General features: G+C 48.0%; 1 pseudogene; it reads left to right on the top strand.

The window, feature by feature from the left end:
* Nucleotides 1–4491: 4491 nt before the first annotated feature.
* Nucleotides 4492–15493, top strand: LOC103628166 (uncharacterized; annotated as a pseudogene).
* Nucleotides 15494–17103: the final 1610 nt, after the last annotated feature.

Here is a 17103-nt window from a genome sequence, read left to right as displayed (position 1 = left end):
CAGAATGGAAGATTCGATAGTTTCTGTTCATGTCAGTTTTCCGTGGTCTTAGTCGACTCAAAAAAATAAAAAGTCTATATATGAGTCGTAGATAATTTTTAGATCTTTCCGTGGCCACGAAGAACACCTCAATCAGACATCAGAACAGAAAGTTATTACAGTTTGATTATAGCAGTTTTTCAGTCTCATAATTCTGTGCAGAATCTGTTCTCTTAAGAGTTAGGCAATTTTATCAACAGAATTAAACTGTGGGTTTGTAAAATAAGTTGTAGATAATTTTATAAGCTTTCCAGATTGCTAAAGAGTGCATTCATATTTTTTGTGAAACTCCAGTTATGTTTGTTTTACTGTGGCTGTTTCTGTTTCCCTGACAAAAATGAGCGGGTTTGTTCACTGGTGGGTTTCATCTAGTAAATGGTCGAATTGGCTCTTCCAACTATGGAGACTTTTGTAGAGGAATAAAAGTTCTTACTGCCAGTATAATTTCATAATTTTTGGTTCAGTAGTTTGGGAGATATCGAATTTTGAAGTTAACTATGCTGCTGTCTAAAACAGATTCAGTCAGTTATCTTGTCAGATGTTTTAGAACTTATAGATTGCAGAATTTAATTATCCATTGAATACTGAAGTTGTATAGTATTTTGTGTAGATACTCCTAGAGTATTTGTTTGATATCACCACTGTTTTAATTTTAAAGATACAAAATTAACAAACAGCGTTGCTGCTGTATGACATGTGGTTCAGGGTGGGAGTCTTTCCACTGGGTATTGGTTTCAAGTGTAGGAGTGTTTTGTTGATTGTTGGCAAATGTTTGTGAAGTATTTGTACTAAATTTTATGCCCGCTAGCAGGTGGCTACACTCCAGATCATGCCTAGTACATTTTTCTTCTTCGATGAAGACAAGTGAATGTAGCGGTGGTTGCTACCGTTTTGACCTGTTATTTCTATCACCTACACTCTAATATTCAGAATTATTGGATTCTTTCATAATTGAATTCTATGATGATGTTTTACTTGATTGTATTATATTGATGCTCTACCATATATTGATGATGATTATGGTTCAAGTATGATCCATGAGATTAATTCACACCCCTGAAGGCAGACAAAGTATTATTTGAGGTTTGCATTGTATCTGAAGGCAGACAAAGTATTATTTGAGGTTTACATTGTATCTGAAGGCAGATAAAGTATTATTTGAGGTTTGTATTGTATCTAAAGGAAGTGAAATTTATTGATAAATGCAGCATGCCATATACATTGCATGACTCATTTGCATCTGAAGTTTTGTCGTGACCTATGGTCCGACCGTACCGGTACAACTTAGCATCGTACGTTGCCCGAGGAGGGGTACGATGCGGCTTCATACCCTTAGAGGTATGAAGGCAGAGGACATATGCATTGCATTCATATGCATACATTGAAGTGATATTTGCAGATGATGTGGTTTTATACCCTCAGAGGTATGAAGATAGAGGACCGACATATTGCATTCCTATGCATACATTGAAGTGATATTTGCAGGTATTGTTGATGCAGGGAAGTGTTATACAACCTATTGTGGTTGTTCGAGGAAATGAGATGGTATTGGTTATATTGGGACTACTGAATTTTATATCTATAAGTATTTCTGATCTTGATTGTGATTCTTTTAAAATGTTGATTAATTCAATTTGTGGTTTAAATATCTCGTCAAAACAATTAGCTTGCTAAGATGTTTCATCTCGCTCTTGCATTACTCAATGCAGGTGCTTGTTGCTCATCAAGGGGAGTGGGAAGTAGCAGCACATCCACCTTCACTCTCATAATAACGCTGCCCAGGCTCTGTCAGGATTTAATTAGAAACTTCTTGTCAAAAGATGTTTGTTTTTAACTAGTCGTGCACACTGGTTAATTCAGTTCATGTCGTTATGGTTGTCTTGCCATTGCTAGCAGATTATTAATGTCTATTATGTTTTCTTATCATGATATCTATTTATACTTTGTTGCTTCCCCGTTTATGCAATTTTTCAAAGGAGATGCTGTCGAAATTTTATATATGAATGTTAGATGTGTAGTTTAGTAGCATTCTGGGGTGTTTGTGGATCCCGGGGTGTTACACCCTCTCTTCTGCTTCGAGCTCGTGCTCGGCCAGCATCTCGCCTCGCCGGGTGAGCATTTCTTCCTGGAAGGTGAGATCCGTCTCTCGCGTGGCGAGGTCCGTCTCCCGCCTATCCAAGGACTACTCCTTCGCTTTAAGTTTCTCCTCGGCGAGGGCGGCGTCGCTGGCCTTGCCCTCGAGCTCTTGCCCCACTTTCTCATCCTCTCCACGGCCTTGACCTGCTGGACCCGCTGGGCTTCCAGAGTTTGGTCCAGGGCGTTCAGCTTGGTCTGGTATTCTATTGTGAGGGCCTTCCTCTGGGTCAAGGCCTCCTCCCTCCTAGCCACCTTCTCCCTCCGGGACGCCTCCAGCTCCCTGGCGCACACCTTCTGGAGGTCCCCCTTGTACTCTTTGCGGTCCTGCTCGAGTTGGGACCGCTCGGAGATGAACTGGCAGGACGCCGTCTTGGTACTCTCCTCCAGTTGGGTGCGCCAGTTGCTGAGGCGCTGGTGCTCAGCCTCAAGCGCCTCCCTCTCCCGCAAGATTGCTGCCCCAGTGTCGCTAAGGACCTGGTGGGCGCGGGACAACATACGGGGGAGGGGGACTGGCGCAGCTTCTTGCTCGGCACTAGACCGGAGTCGTCGCCCAAACACCACCTCCATCTCCTCTGGAGCAGGCAGATGGTTGGAGCTGGACGTGCCTCCTGCATCACCCCCAGTGTCCGGAGGGGGCGGATCCCCCAGCTGGGACCTCCTCCGTGCTGCAACACCACCCGACGCTGGTGCCGCTGCCGCCGGATCCCCGGCTGGGGCATGGGAAGCTGTTGGTGCTGTTTTGGCAGCATCCGGGGGCGGATCGCCGACACCACTCCCAGCAGATGCCTGCTGCTGAGAGCCAGACCCGTCGGTGGGCATGGTATTTGGTGGAGGAGGTTTGGCCTTGGGAGCAGAGCGGGAAGAAGCCCTGAAAAACAGACGATGGGTTAAGACTTATCGGCATGACGATTAAGCTCAAAGAAAAAGGGGCTACACTTACTTGGGGCCCTGGACCTTCCAGTGACCCTGGAAGTAAGATCGTCGCTCTTGCTGTTGCTGCTGCTGGTGCCCCTTGGGGAGATCACCCCCAAATGGTGGTGGTGGCGGCGGGACCGATGTTGGTGGTGGTGGTGGCGGCGGCGGGACCGATGGTGGTGGTGACGGCGGGACCGGAGGACTGACGCGCCTCTGCGCGCCATGGGTCTGGGAGCTCGCCTCCTCGGCCCCGCCTGCGGTCCTCTGGCGCTTCTGGGGAGGCTCCAAAACGAGCGACCCGTCAGCACGACGCAGCCGGCGTCGCCTCTCCTCCTCCGACCCCCCGGGGCCACCTGGGGCGGAGGCGCTGCTTGCAGCCCCTTTACCCTTGTCCAAGGGGATGGGGGCCACAGCGGGGGCACTGGGAGCCACACCAGCGGGCTGGGGACCTCCAGCCGGTGCATCTGAGATCCGGATCCCGCGGTGGGGGTCCCGGCCACCGGTCTGGCGAACTGCCATGCCGCTCTCGTCGAGGGTCGGCAGCGTGGCCAAGATCGCCGTCCTCAGCCCTGGGTCGTCGCAGAGCGCAGGGATGTTCTGGGGGAGGATCAGGGACTCAGGGACAAAAGTTTCCCCAGTAATCCCTCCCACTAGGACCGCCAGCTCATCCCCGGACAGATCGGTGCCCGGCCCGTGCTGGATCCTGCCGATGTCATTCGGGCCGGTGAACCAGCAGCAAAGGCGCGGTCTCCTCTGCAGCGGCACGATCCGGCGCTTCAAGAGGTCGCTGACCACGTGCATCGACGTCAGGCCGCTCGTAGCCAAGCCCTTGATCCTGTCCAATACGGGCAGGAACTCTGTCGAAAGGGACGGCTTGGTCCTCCACTGCTTGCGGTCGAGCGCTGGCCCATCGCTCGGTAGGACGAGGCGGTCGTTGGCCTCGGCGCTGGCAATCACCTAGTCGCTGCGCCAATTTTCCCACCTCGCGTTGCCGAAGGTGGGGATGTAGACGACGGCTGGATCCGGCCTCGTCTAGAAGTAGTAGGCACCAATGTGGTCCCTAGTCTTCCTGGACTTGACCAGCACAAAGAAGTAGCGGAAGAGAGAAGTGCAGGGGGCCACACCTACGAACATCTCGCATAGGTGGACGAAGATGGCCACCTGGAGGATGGAGTGGGGCATGAGGTGCTGAAGCTGATGCCCGAACTCCTCCAGCAGCAGCAGAAAGAAGGGCGAGATCGGCAGTGCCAACCCGCAGGAGATGTAGGAGGTGAACAGCACGAACTCCCCGGCGGCGAGATCGCCGAGGGGAGCAGAGCTGACACGAATTCTACCGGTGAGCCCTGACGTGCTCCACCCGAGCAGGCCGCGCACCAGGTTAAGCGCTTCCTTAGACTGGAAATGGTCAGGGTGACCAAGCGAAGCCAGGGCGTGTGCGACGGCGCGGGCATAGAGCAGAGGAGCATGAAGGCAAAGGGGCGCAAGCGATTGGGAGAGAATGCGAAAGGGTACCTGCCGAACGCGGGGTAAATCCTTTTTCAAGGAAACCTGAGTCCTTGTTAGGGAAACCCTTCCGTGCGCCCCTCAATCGCCGCAGGAAATCTCATCCGACGGGCACCAAGGACCAAGACAAACCCAGTCCATGACACGGGGGGCCCGGGTCCACAAGTCATACGATTTGTGTGCCGGACTTCGGGTGCGGAAAGAGCGAACTGCCGCACGCGCCTGTAGTGCGCCTCCTCGGGGCAACTGCAGAAGACAAACCTAGTCCATGACGTGGGGGCCCAGGTCCACAAGTCATACGGTTTGTGTGCCGGACTTCGGGTGCGGAAAGAGCGAACAGTCGCACGTGCCTGTAGTGCGCCTCCTTGGGGCCGCAGCAGAAGACAAAAGGTAATTTTTTTAAACCAATGCAGCAGCAACGAGGCGCCCCACGCGTGGCCCGACGAAATCACCAGGCGTGGGGGCCCGTGGGTCAGTCAGCCACGGGGACAGATATGGCAGTTGGTGTGAACGAAGGTGGATTGACGGTGGGTGCGTCAGCAGACGCGCTGAAACGGCGCGCCAATCATCAATCATGCCATGTTGAGGCAAAGTACAAGCTTTGGCCCCACCTGCAGGCTCACATCCTCCCCTGAGGTGGGCCCGGGGGGCCACTGTTGGTACCTAGAAACTAGGGTACCCCTTACTACTGTGTAAAGACACAGTACCCACGCGACTATCTTTAGTCGCGTGGTAAAAGAGCTGTATGTGGGACCAGGCCATGACTCGCCCCAGCCTCGGGCGACTACTCTGGGCCAGCAACAGCACCTGACCCCACCACATAGGCAGGTTCGGGTCCACCACATGTCTAGAGAAAGTGATATACTCCAAGACATCAACAGTGAGTCAGGACCTCCATGGGAAAGTGTCGGACCCCTGGATATACAGACCGGACCTCCAAGTTTGGTCCAGGACCCCCACGTGTACGGACCGGACCCCTAGAGTGGGATCCGGACCCCTCGTATGGGGTCCGGGACGCCCACAGTAGGGTCCCAAGGTCCCAGGACAGAACACGTCCGGGCTTTAATCAGGGCCCAGGTGGGGGTCCGGTGCCGACACGTGTCCGGACCTATCCGCATACACTCATGTTCCCCGCTCAGGCGGAGACCCGATGTTGCCACGTGGCATACTACGCGTGGCATAAGCCAACAAGCGGAACCTGGCATGACGCCTCTAGCCTACGCGCGCCTTCGCATTCATTACGGATAAGGAGTGCGCCTGTCCATTCCACTGACAGGCAGCGTGCCCAGTCCACGATACGTGGGTCGCGCAATTATTTGCACGTTACTATATCGAGGGCAATGACTCACCATTACTCGTGCGAGTTACTGCCTATCAATGCTGCATGGACTGTAGCCATCATGACTTCCGCTAATTACTCATGCGTTACTCTGTCAGCATTAGTTATTCCCATAATGTATTTCTTCCATTATGCTCTTGGGCCCGCAAGTCGGGGCTCAGCATCCTTGTATGTGCCTCCCTTAAACTATAAAAGGGAAGGCACAAAATGTTACAAGGACACGCTCAATCACACTCTCAATACTACTTACACACAGTGGAGGTAGGGTATTACGCTCCGTCGACCTGAACCACTATAATCCCTCGTGTCCTCGTGTGTTTATCCCGAATTCACCAAACAGGCAACCACTTAGGCCCCCTCCTCATCTTAGGATTAGGGCGGGTGCGTTCCGCCACCCAACCGGTGGATTTCCCCGCCGACAGAGTCAATTCTGTAACATGGGCTATAATTGTTTATTTACAAACATTGATGTATATGTCTTTAGAAGGAGTGATGGTTCGTTAGCTTTTAAGGGTGTATTAGACGACAAGCTCTATTTAGTTTATTTTTCAAAAGAGAATGCCGATCTAGATGCATGCTTAATTGCTAAGACTAATATGGGCTGGCTTTGACATCGCCGTCTAGCACATGTTGGGATGAAGAACCTCCATAAACTTCTAAAGGGAGATCATGTGTTAGGACTAACCAATGTCTGTTTTGAGAAAGACAGACCTTGTGCAGCATGCCAGGTAGGAAAGCAGGTGGGAAGTAGGGATGAAAACAGTCAAAAACGATCGAAAAAACAGCTAAATTGTTTTTGTTTTAATATTTTTTGGCTGGGATGAAAACGAAAACGAAAATCAACGGTCAAAATACGGGATCAGAATTGTCGGTTATTCGAAAACGATAAACTATAGTCGGAAAGATAACTATTTTGTAGTTTTAACAAAAACATAATAAAGTGATGTATTGCCTAATTTTTAAGATTTAGAAATACACAAACAACTCTTTTTCATCATTCATATTAGTTATAGTAATTATAACATTTGCTTTTCTCTTATTCATTCACTTGAACACAACAAAAGTCTATAACTTAAATAAATTATATGCTAGATCTATCTCATATTATATAAAACGGTAGAAAACGGTATTAGCACGACTCGGAAACGAAAGATACGAAAACGATCGAAAAACTAGCTAAATCGTGTTCATACCGTTTCTAATCGGTTTCCGAACAATTCGAAAATGATCAGGAAAAAACATTATTCGAAACGGGACGGTACATGAATTTCCCATCCCGTTTTCATCCCTAGTGGGAAGTACTCATCATAGCAAGAATGTAATGATAACTTCAAGACCACTGGAACTTCTACACATGGATCTCTTCGGACCCATTGCCTATCTCAACATCGGGGAAAGTAAGTATGGTCTTGTTATTGTAGATGACTTTTCCCGCTTCACTTGGGTGTTCTTTTTACAGGATAAATCTGAAACCCAAGGAACCCTTAAGCACTTCCTAAGAAGAGCTCAAAACGAATTTGAGCTAAAGGTGAAGATAAGAAGCGATAATGGGTCTGAGTTCAAGAATCTTCAGGTTGAAGAATATCTTGAGGAGGAAGGCATCAAGCACGAGTTCTCTGCTCCCTACACACTGCATCAAAACGGCGTGGTAGAGAGGAAGAACATGTCACTAATTGATATGGTAAGGACGATGCTTGGGGAATACAAGACGCCTGAGCGGTTTTGGTTGGAAGATGTGAACACTGCTTGCCATGCCATAAACTGGCTTTACCTGCACCGTCTCCTCAAGAAGACTTCCTATGAACTCCTAACTGGTAACAAACCCAATGTTTCTTATTTTTGTGTATTTGGGAGCAAATGCTACATTCTGGTGAGGAAAGGTAGACATTCGAAATTTGCTCCCAAGGCAGTAGAAGGGTTTTTACTAGGATATGACTCAAATACAAAGGCGTATAGGGTCTTCAACAAATCATCGGGATTAGTTGAAGTCTCTAGCGACGTTGTATTTGATGAGACTAATGGCTCTCCAAGAGAGCAAGTTGATCTTGATGATGTAGATGAAGATGAGGTTCCTACGGCCGCAATGCGAACGATGGCGATAGGTGATGTGCGACTGCAGGAACTACAGGAACAAGATCAACCCTCCTCCTCTATAATGGTGCATCCCCCAACTCAAGACGATGAACAGGTACCTCAAGAAGAAGAAGGGCAGGATCAAGGGGGAGCACATGAAGAACAAGTTATGGAGGAAGAAGCATCACGGGCCCCTCCAACTCAAGTCCGAGCGACGATCCAAAAGAATCATCCAGTGGATCAGAATCTGGGTGACATCAGCAAGGGAGTAACAACTCGCTCACGATTAGCTAATTTTTGTGAGCATTACTCGTTTGTTTCTTCTATTGAGCCTTTTAGGGTAGAAGAAGCCTTGCAGGATCCGGACTGGGTGTTGGCCATGTAGGAAGAGCTCAACAACTTCAAAAGAAATAAAGCCTGGAGCCTGGTGCCATGTCCAAAGCAAAATGTTGTGGGAACCAAATGGGTGTTCCGCAACAAGCAAGACGAACACAGAGTGGTGACAAGAAACAAGGCTAGACTTGTGGCAAAAAGTTATGTCGCAGGTTTGGACTTTGAGGAGACTTTTGCTCCTGTGGCTAGGTTAGAATCAATTCGGATTTTATTAGCCTATACCGCTCACCATTCCTTTATGTTGTTCCAAATGGACATGGAGAGCGCTTTCCTAAATAGACCAATCAAGGAGGAGGTACACGTGGAACAACCCCTGGCTTTGAGGATGACAGGTATCCCGACCACGTGTGTAAGCTCTCTAAGGCGCTCTATGGACTTAAGCAAGCCCCAAGAGCATGGTATGAATGTCTTAGAGATTTTCTAATTGCTAATGCTTTCAAGGTTGGGAAAGCTGATCCCACTCTTTTCACAAAGGCTTGTGGTGGTGATCTTTTTGTTTGCCAAATATATGTCGATGACATAATATTTGGTTCTACTAATCAAAAGTCTTGTGAGGAGTTTAGCAAGGTAATGATGCAGAAGTTCGAGATGTCGATGATGGGCGAGTTGAACTACTTACTTGGATTCCAAGTCAAGCAACTCAAGGAAGGCACTTTCATCTCTCAAATGAAGTACACTCAAAATCTTCTCAAGAGGTTTGGGATGAAGGATGCTAAGCCCGCGAAGACACCGATGGGAACTGACGGACATCTAGACCTCAACAAAGGAGGTACGTCCGTTGATCAAAAGGCATACCGGTCAATGATAGGTTCATTACTTTATCTTTGTGCTAGTAGACATGACATTATGCTCAGTGTATGCATGTGTACTAGATTTCAATCCGAGCCCAAGGAGTGTCACCTTGTGGCCGTTAAGCGAATTCTTAGATATTTAGTTTCTACACCCTACTTCAGGATCTGGTATCCAAAGGGGTCTACCTTTGACTTAATCGGATACTCAGATTCTGACTATGCCGGGTGCAAGGTTGATAGGAAGAGCACATCAGGGACGTGTCAGTTTCTAGGAAGGTCCCTGGTGTCCTGGAGCTCTAAGAAACAAACATCTGTTGCCCTATCCACCGCTGAGGCCGAGTATGTTGCCGCAGGACAGTGTTGCGTGCAACTACTCTGGATGAGGCAAACCCTTCGGGACTTTGGCTACAATCTGAGCAAAGTCTCGCTCCTATGTGATAATGAGAGTGCAATCCGCTTGGCGGATAATCCTGTTGAACACAACCGCACTAAGCACATAGACATCCGGCATCACTTCCTCAGAGACCATCAGGAAAAGGGAGATATCGATATTTACCACATTAGCACCGAGAACCAGCTAGCCGATATCTTCACCAAGCCTTTAGATGAGAAAAGGTTTTGCAGGTTGCGAAGTGAGCTAAATGTTTTAGATTCGCATAACTTGGATTGATCTATAGCATACATGTGTTCTATGCCTTTGATCATGCTACTTTAAGCTTAACTATCTTTAATTGCTTATATGTGGTGCTCAAGTTATACAAGTCATCCTCGGACCTCACAAGTCCCTATGCAAATGATACACATGTTTAGGGGGAGGATGTGCTACAACTTGACTCCTTGAGATTAACCTGTTTGTTTGAGTGTTCTTGACATAGTCTCAAAGGAATATTGAACGGAAAATGTGAACTTGGACAACGAAAGAGCTTCCACTGCATTCCGGTAAAATGTATCTTGTCCTAAGTTCCTTTTATGTTCTCATTGCCTTTTTGCTTCAATTTGACATTTTGGTGAGGCAATAGGGTTAGAGGACCAACAGTTATCCCATTTTGGTGCTTAATGCCAAAGGGGGAGAAACTAAAGGGCCAAAAGCAAATGGATCAGCCAACCACTTGTGAATTTCAAAAATAGTAGAGTTAGAATTTGTATTTTCCCCAAATGACTCTTAGTGCAAAATTTGGTCTCTTATGGGGGAGAATTTTGATTATGGGAAAAGGGGGAGTTTTTGGCACTTGATAAATTCTTCTCTTGGAATATCTCTCTATTTGCCTAAACAAGTGTGTTTGACTTAGTAATAGGAAAAAGAATTTGTTTTACGAAAATAAACCAAGTGGTGGCAAAAGTGATCCATATATGCCAAATCTCTAGTGAGAAAATTTGGTCTTCAAATATGCACTTTTGAGAATAATGTTGCACTTTTAGTTGCTTTTTAATGTGTTGGCATAAATCACCAAAAAGGGGGAGATTGAAAGGGAAATGTGCCCTTGGGCCATCTCAACAGTTGTTTTGGTGATTAGATGCCCAACACATTGTTTTAGAAGTTTCATATGTGCCAAGTGTTTTAGAAGTGCATATCAAGAACCAAGGTATGTTTCTAGCCCTAGTAAATTGTTTTTGGGTACTAACATGTTTATCTAAGTACTAGAGACATTGCCAAGAAAAGAGGAAAAGAAGTGGAGAAGAATTGGTTATGTTCAGCCAAATTAGCACGAGCCTGAGGCGCACCGGACTGTCTGGTGGTGCACCGGACAGTGTCCGGTGTCTAGGCTGGCCCGGCGGCGAACAGGCTGCTCTTGGGAAAAAGCAGAGGCGCCACGGCTAAAATTCACCGGACTGTCCGGTGAGCCAATGGCACTCGCGTCCAACGGTCGGCGGCGCAATCAGCGGGCGACGTGTGGCCCGCGCCAACGGTCGGATGGTCACACCGGACTATCCGGTGTGCACCGGACAGTGTCCGGTGCGCCAACGGGACCAAAGACCCAACGGTCGGCTTTGCCAGAAAAGGAAGGAGATCAGGAACTGGACAGGAATTGTTCATGTCCAGTGGTGCACCAGACTGTCCGGTGCACCACCGGACAGAAGGCAAGAATTGCCTTCCAATTGGATCTCCAACGGCTCCTAGCTGCCTTGGGGCTATAAAAGGGACCCCTAGGCGCATGGAGCAATACACCAAGCATTCTCTGATCATTCTAAGACGCCTAGACTCCGCCGCCACACATTCGGATCGTTGTGTTAGAGATTTGAGCACCATTTGAATTGTGAACTCCCTGCGCCGTGTTTTGTTCTCACGTCTTGGCTTGTGTGCGTGTGTTTGCTGCGATTTGAGTCTTGTGTGTGTTGCTTTCCCTCCCTTACTCTTGTGCCTTTCTTGTGATCAACATTGTAAGGGCGAGAGGCTTCAACTTGTGGAGATTCCTCGCAAACGGGAAAAGAACTCTAAAGAAAAAGACCGTGGTATTCAAGTCGATCATTGGATCACTTGAAAGGGGTTGAGTGCAACCATCGTCCATTGGGACGCCACAACGTGGAAGTAGGCAAGTGTTACTTGGCCGAACCACAGGATAAAACATTGTGTCCCTTGTGTTGCTTTTCTCTGTGATTGACTTCTTCTCAAGAGCTTACTCTATAGCAACTTGGTTTAGTCTAACTAACATTTTACAAACCAAGTCTGTGCGATTAGTGTTGAATCTTGTAGGATCACCTATTCACCCCCTCTAGGTACTCTCAATTCTTTATTAAGCTATATGTGTTGAAGCATGTTTATTCAAAGAAATAGGAATAATAAATAAATAAATATACTTTGCATCATATTGGAGTTTTGAATGTGCATTTGGAATTTGTTTGAATTTAAATTTGAATTTGAACTCTATGAATTCAGCTAAAAACAAGGAAGTAGAAAATATGTATATATCTCTACTACTCCTTAAGAGCGTATTGTAGGCGTGCACAGTGGTGTTCTGCCGCGCCTCCGCCCTTCGCGCGTCTGCGCCCCTGCGCGGCTGCGCCCCAAATCTCGCATCGGCATCGCGCCGCCGGCAATCTCGCTCGGTGACCCCGCCCTCACTCCTGCCCCTGCGCCCCAAATCTCGCAGACGTGCTCGACCACCTCAAGCCCCACACTATCGCTCTCTTCCACATTCTCTACAGCCGCTGCCCACCTCTAGCTCCGGCTCCACCCCCAAATTGCTCTCGCACTTCCCGCGGGAATCCTTCGCCGGGAACCTCCAGCTCTGCGGGGACCCGCTTCCGCCCTGCAGCAGCCCGTTCTTTCCCCCAGTGCCGTCGCCCGGCGGGCCCGGCCCTGCACCGGGCTCATCCAAGAAGCGGAAGCTCTCCGGGGCCACAATCGCGGGCATCGTCGTGGGCGCCGTAGTGGTGGGGCTCCTCCTCCTCATCGCCATCGTGCTCTGTGTGGTGTCCAAACGTCGTGGCGCCGGCGCCCGCGACATCCACCGCGGCCAGGGGGCAGCCCCCCGACGTCCGGTGTGGGTGGCGTCTTGACGTCCTCGTCCAAGGAGGACCTCGGAGGCGACGCGTTCGGGTCAGCCGCGGCAGTCGCGGCGGCGGGGGAGCAGAGCCGACTGGTGTTTGTTGGGAAGGGCGCCAGGTACAGCTTCGACCTGGAGGACCTCGAGGATTTCGAGGTCGACTTCAGGGAGTTCGGGGTGAAAATCCCCCTCTCCGGACGGCCCAAACAAAATTCACCCGAACGTTGACCTCACCGCGCCCGACGTCGGCCGCCCCGACGACGACCCCGCCTGGTTCTGCCTACGAGTCGGTAAGTGGTCAATAAACTCCCTCGCGAGTCGAACCCCCTTCATAGTTCTTCCCTGTGTCACGCGTTCTGCGCTGGCTAGCGAAGGGTCATGATCTGTGTCGTGGTATGCAGGTTGCGAACAGGGCCATGAGCAGGTCGACCCTGAGGCCCTGGACAGGAGCTTCTTTATGCGGGTTTGTCCCCTTCTCTCGCATGTGTTCATTAGTATCATCAGCCTGCGATGCAATACAACGCAAATGTCGTCGATTAATGAATGGTGTGATGCTAATTGGCAGGTCATGGCGGCGAGAAGCCCCAACGTGAGGCTACAGAAGGCTATCGACAGGAAGAACTAGAGGTACCGACAGCTTCCACTTGAGCTGGATGTTTCATCTTCGGTTCAGATTTATAGTCCGGATTCTGATTTTGACGCTGCTCGATGCTGAAATGCCCGCACTCTGCGCCACTGAAGCGTCAGAGAGCTCGGTTCGCGAGGCTGAGCGCAGAGACTGAGGCCGCGGGGAAGGCACCGGCGGAGCCCAAGCCAAGGGTCGAGTGGATCTGTGCCATGCGAGCATCCCCAATTCGCACCAAGACAGCGAGGGTCGAATGTCCCAGCGAGAGGAAGAAGGCACTGACCACGCCGCGGAGCAAGACCGTTCAGCCGAGGCAGGAGCTGTTCCACAGCGTGAAGCACCAGAAGGAGTCGTTGGCCGCTGCAGCTAGGAAAGGGACAGTCGTCAAGTCTCTGTTCATGAGCACGATGCCAAAAAAGGAACCAGTCTAGACGCCAGCGGCAGACAAGAGCAAGGGGGCGGTGTCCGAGGTCTGTTCGAAGCTGAGGAAGCTGAACTTGGCGTGCTGGGAGGTGCCGAGCAGGTACATGTCTCAGCCTCAGCCGAAGAATATGAAGACTGCCAAGAAGAGTGAAGAGACCATGGTGGCCAAGAGCGAGAAGCGGGGGCTGGAATCCAAGACCAATGCCAAGAAGAAAATTTTAGGACGCTCAGTGAAGCATGCTAATGCCGGACCTGATGGAGAGAACCGAAATGGTTGCAGCACTGCTGCAGACGAGAACTCGCTTGCAGAAACTGCTGGCTCCCATCAGGAAAGGAAGGTTGTGCTGCAGGAATTGAGAATCGAGGTGGATGCATCGCGATGTGGCAATTCAGATGACAACAAGGAGAATGTGTCTAGTGCTCCGAGTGAAGAAGCATTGGACAATTCATCACATTATGGAAGTGAAATCAGACTGTTGGAGAACAATGATAATGTTCCTCTGAAGGAGAATGTTGCTCTGAAGGTAACTGCTATTTCCGTGAAGTGTGAACTGATGGTACTGAAAAAGAAATACAGCCTTTTACCTGTAGTTAGAATGTGAAGAACCTGACATGCTGTTGTGTACCAAATGCAGGTGGCCAAATTGCAGAAAAAGTGCATCAAGAGCAGGCAGGAAAGCTCAAGAAAACCACCAATCCTAGGGTCTTATGGGATGGGTATTTACTATTTCTAGGGTCTCAACGACCTGAATTTTACTTTATTAGCATACAATATGTACCTGAATTTTACTTACAATACAATATTCCACAATCATTAGCATACAATATATACCTGAATTTTACTTTATTAACTACAATAAAAGACATATAATATTCACCTTAATTTTACTTTATTAACTACATTAAAAAGGTATGGTGCAGTGGTGAGAGTTGTCTCGTCATGGGTTCGAACCCATGAAGCAGCCTCTCCGCATTTACGGAAGAAGGCTTGACTGGGTTTATCCCTTCCACAGACCCCACTTACGCGAGAGTCTCTAGCACTAGGTCTACTCTAACTACATTTAAAAGGTCTTATGGCTTATGAGATTTAGAAGGAATTCATTATTAAGTGTAAATATAAATGTCTTGCACATTATGAATTTTAGCTATGTGTGCACATAGATTATTAAAATGTAGTACTTCAATCATTGGTGAACGTGTCACTGGACACTGAATCACGCTATGTTTGGTAGCAAATGACATAGATGCACACTCAGCTGTTTCTTTCCTTCTGTTTTTTTTCTAATTCTTTGTAGGAATACTATGACCCAAACCGTTCAATGCTGGAGTTGGTCTTTGCTCCTGCAGACGAATGGATTGGTCGAAGTGACACTGAAATCATCGATGCAACTATGGAAGAGCTAGCCAAGTTATTTCCTGATGAAATTGCTGCTGATCAGAGTAATGTAGATACATGATCTTGTCAAGCATGTCTAATGATTGGGCTCTGTTTTTCGTTTAGGTTGTTGAAAACATTGCAAGGAAGAATGGTATCAATAAGAGTGAGTTACTTGATAGAGAAGCAGATGATCTTGCTGTTCGTATTGCTCTTGGTGAGACACACGTCATTGCAGAGACTAAGAAATTTCTATCAAGGTATGGAGTTAATGTTGTTGCATTGGAAGAACATGCTTCTAAACGAAATGAGAAGTTCAAAAGAAGCAATTATGTGATATTAGTAAAGAACTTGCCATTTAATTCTACTGATGAAGAACTCGCGACACTGTTTTAGAAACATGGTAGTTTGGATAAAATCATTCTACCTCCAACGAGAGTGTTTGCCTTGGTATGTTAGTATATTAAACTTGTGTTATCCAGCTATTTTTATATATTGCAGCAACTTATGTTTTTACTGCACTTGACTTTTGTAAGTGCAATCAACCCTAATTGAGGGTTTTGGTGATTAATGACAAAACAAACTAAGATTCTAACAAGTTTGCTCCTAGTGTGTACACAGTATTTTTACAGACAGGAGAAGCACAGATCCTACGAGCATAAAAGTATAAAGCACAGCGGATTTAAATTTCCACATCAAATGGCGTGCTCCAAGTGCTATGAAACGTCGGCGGTACTAAGTTTAAAATTCTTGAATCATAGGAATCGCCGTACAATTAAGAGGGATCCGTGACGGTTAAGTAAGTTGTGAAACGAGCCAAGTTCAATTCTTTTGAAAACTCCTTTGAGATCATCTTTTCCAGATCATGAATGCTCTTGAGAAAAACAAATTTCACTTCCCACAAAGTCTCCACCTAAGTTCTCTTCAAAATTCTCAAAGTTTGGTTTCAGCCCCCAAAACCGGTTCAACCGGTCCAGAAACCGGTTCAACCGGTCCAGAAACCGGTTCAACCGGTTTTGGTACTGTTCATCCTGCCACCTCTGCTCTGACCTGTCTGACAGTCAGAGCTGTCAGAAAAGTCGCAGCAGATATTTTTCTGAAACCGGTTGAGCCGAAATTTGACCCTACTCAGCCGGTTTTGAAACCGGTCCAGTGTCCGGCTGAGTAGACCAGTGGACCGGGATCCCCCTGGTAGAAACCGGTTCAACCGGTTTGAAAACCGGTTCAACCGGTTTTTGCCCTTTTCCCCCCAACGGCTGCCAGCTTTTGGGGGATCCTTTATATACCCCCTCACTCTCTCTCTCTCATTTACTACTGCCTCTCCCACGAATCTTTGGCTGACCAACCCTCAAACAAGAGCATTCACTTCACCTCTCACACCCGCAATCGCATCTCCTTCAATCATTTGAAGGACCCTTGGTGTGAGGTGAACTCGATCGAACTCGCTGTCTATTTCATCTCGATTCTCCCATTCTCTTGTTCTTGAGCTCGTTGCAAACTTAACCGTGTGCGGATTTGTTACTCTTGGAACCTCGTGTTCCTTGACGGTTAGAGGTTGCTTGGGAGTCTCCAAATTTGTGGACGACCCCAAGAAGTTTGTATCACCCGCTCCTTGAGCAGATTTGAGAAGAGATTGCCTTGACCTTTGTGGTCGGCTTGTGGAGGATTAGGGTTGGAAAAGACCCGGCCCTTTGTGGGTTCCTCAACGAGGAGTAGGACACCTTTGTGGTGGTTGCCGAACCTCGGGTTATATCGCGTGTTCTTGTGTGTTCTTGATAAGCATTTCATATTCGGTGGTTGGTTCATATTATTCATTCAAGTAGTTCTTGTGTAGGGCAAATCTTTAGCTATTTTCTTTACTACTTCGAATTTGTTCAATAGATTATTAAATTCAAGTTGAGTAGGGTTCAAACTTGTTCAGCTGTGATTAAAATCGACTGAACCGGTTTGCACCTGTGCAACTTTAATTTAACCTATTTCGAAGTTTTTAGTGAAAATTTTCAGGT

The sequence above is a fragment of the Zea mays genome, chromosome 5 (genome assembly GCF_902167145.1).
Source record: "Zea mays cultivar B73 chromosome 5, Zm-B73-REFERENCE-NAM-5.0, whole genome shotgun sequence".
In the NCBI taxonomy this organism is placed as follows: domain Eukaryota; kingdom Viridiplantae; phylum Streptophyta; class Magnoliopsida; order Poales; family Poaceae; genus Zea; species Zea mays.
Note: the sequence above shows the minus strand (reverse complement) of the source record. Positions and strands in the feature narration are given on the sequence as shown.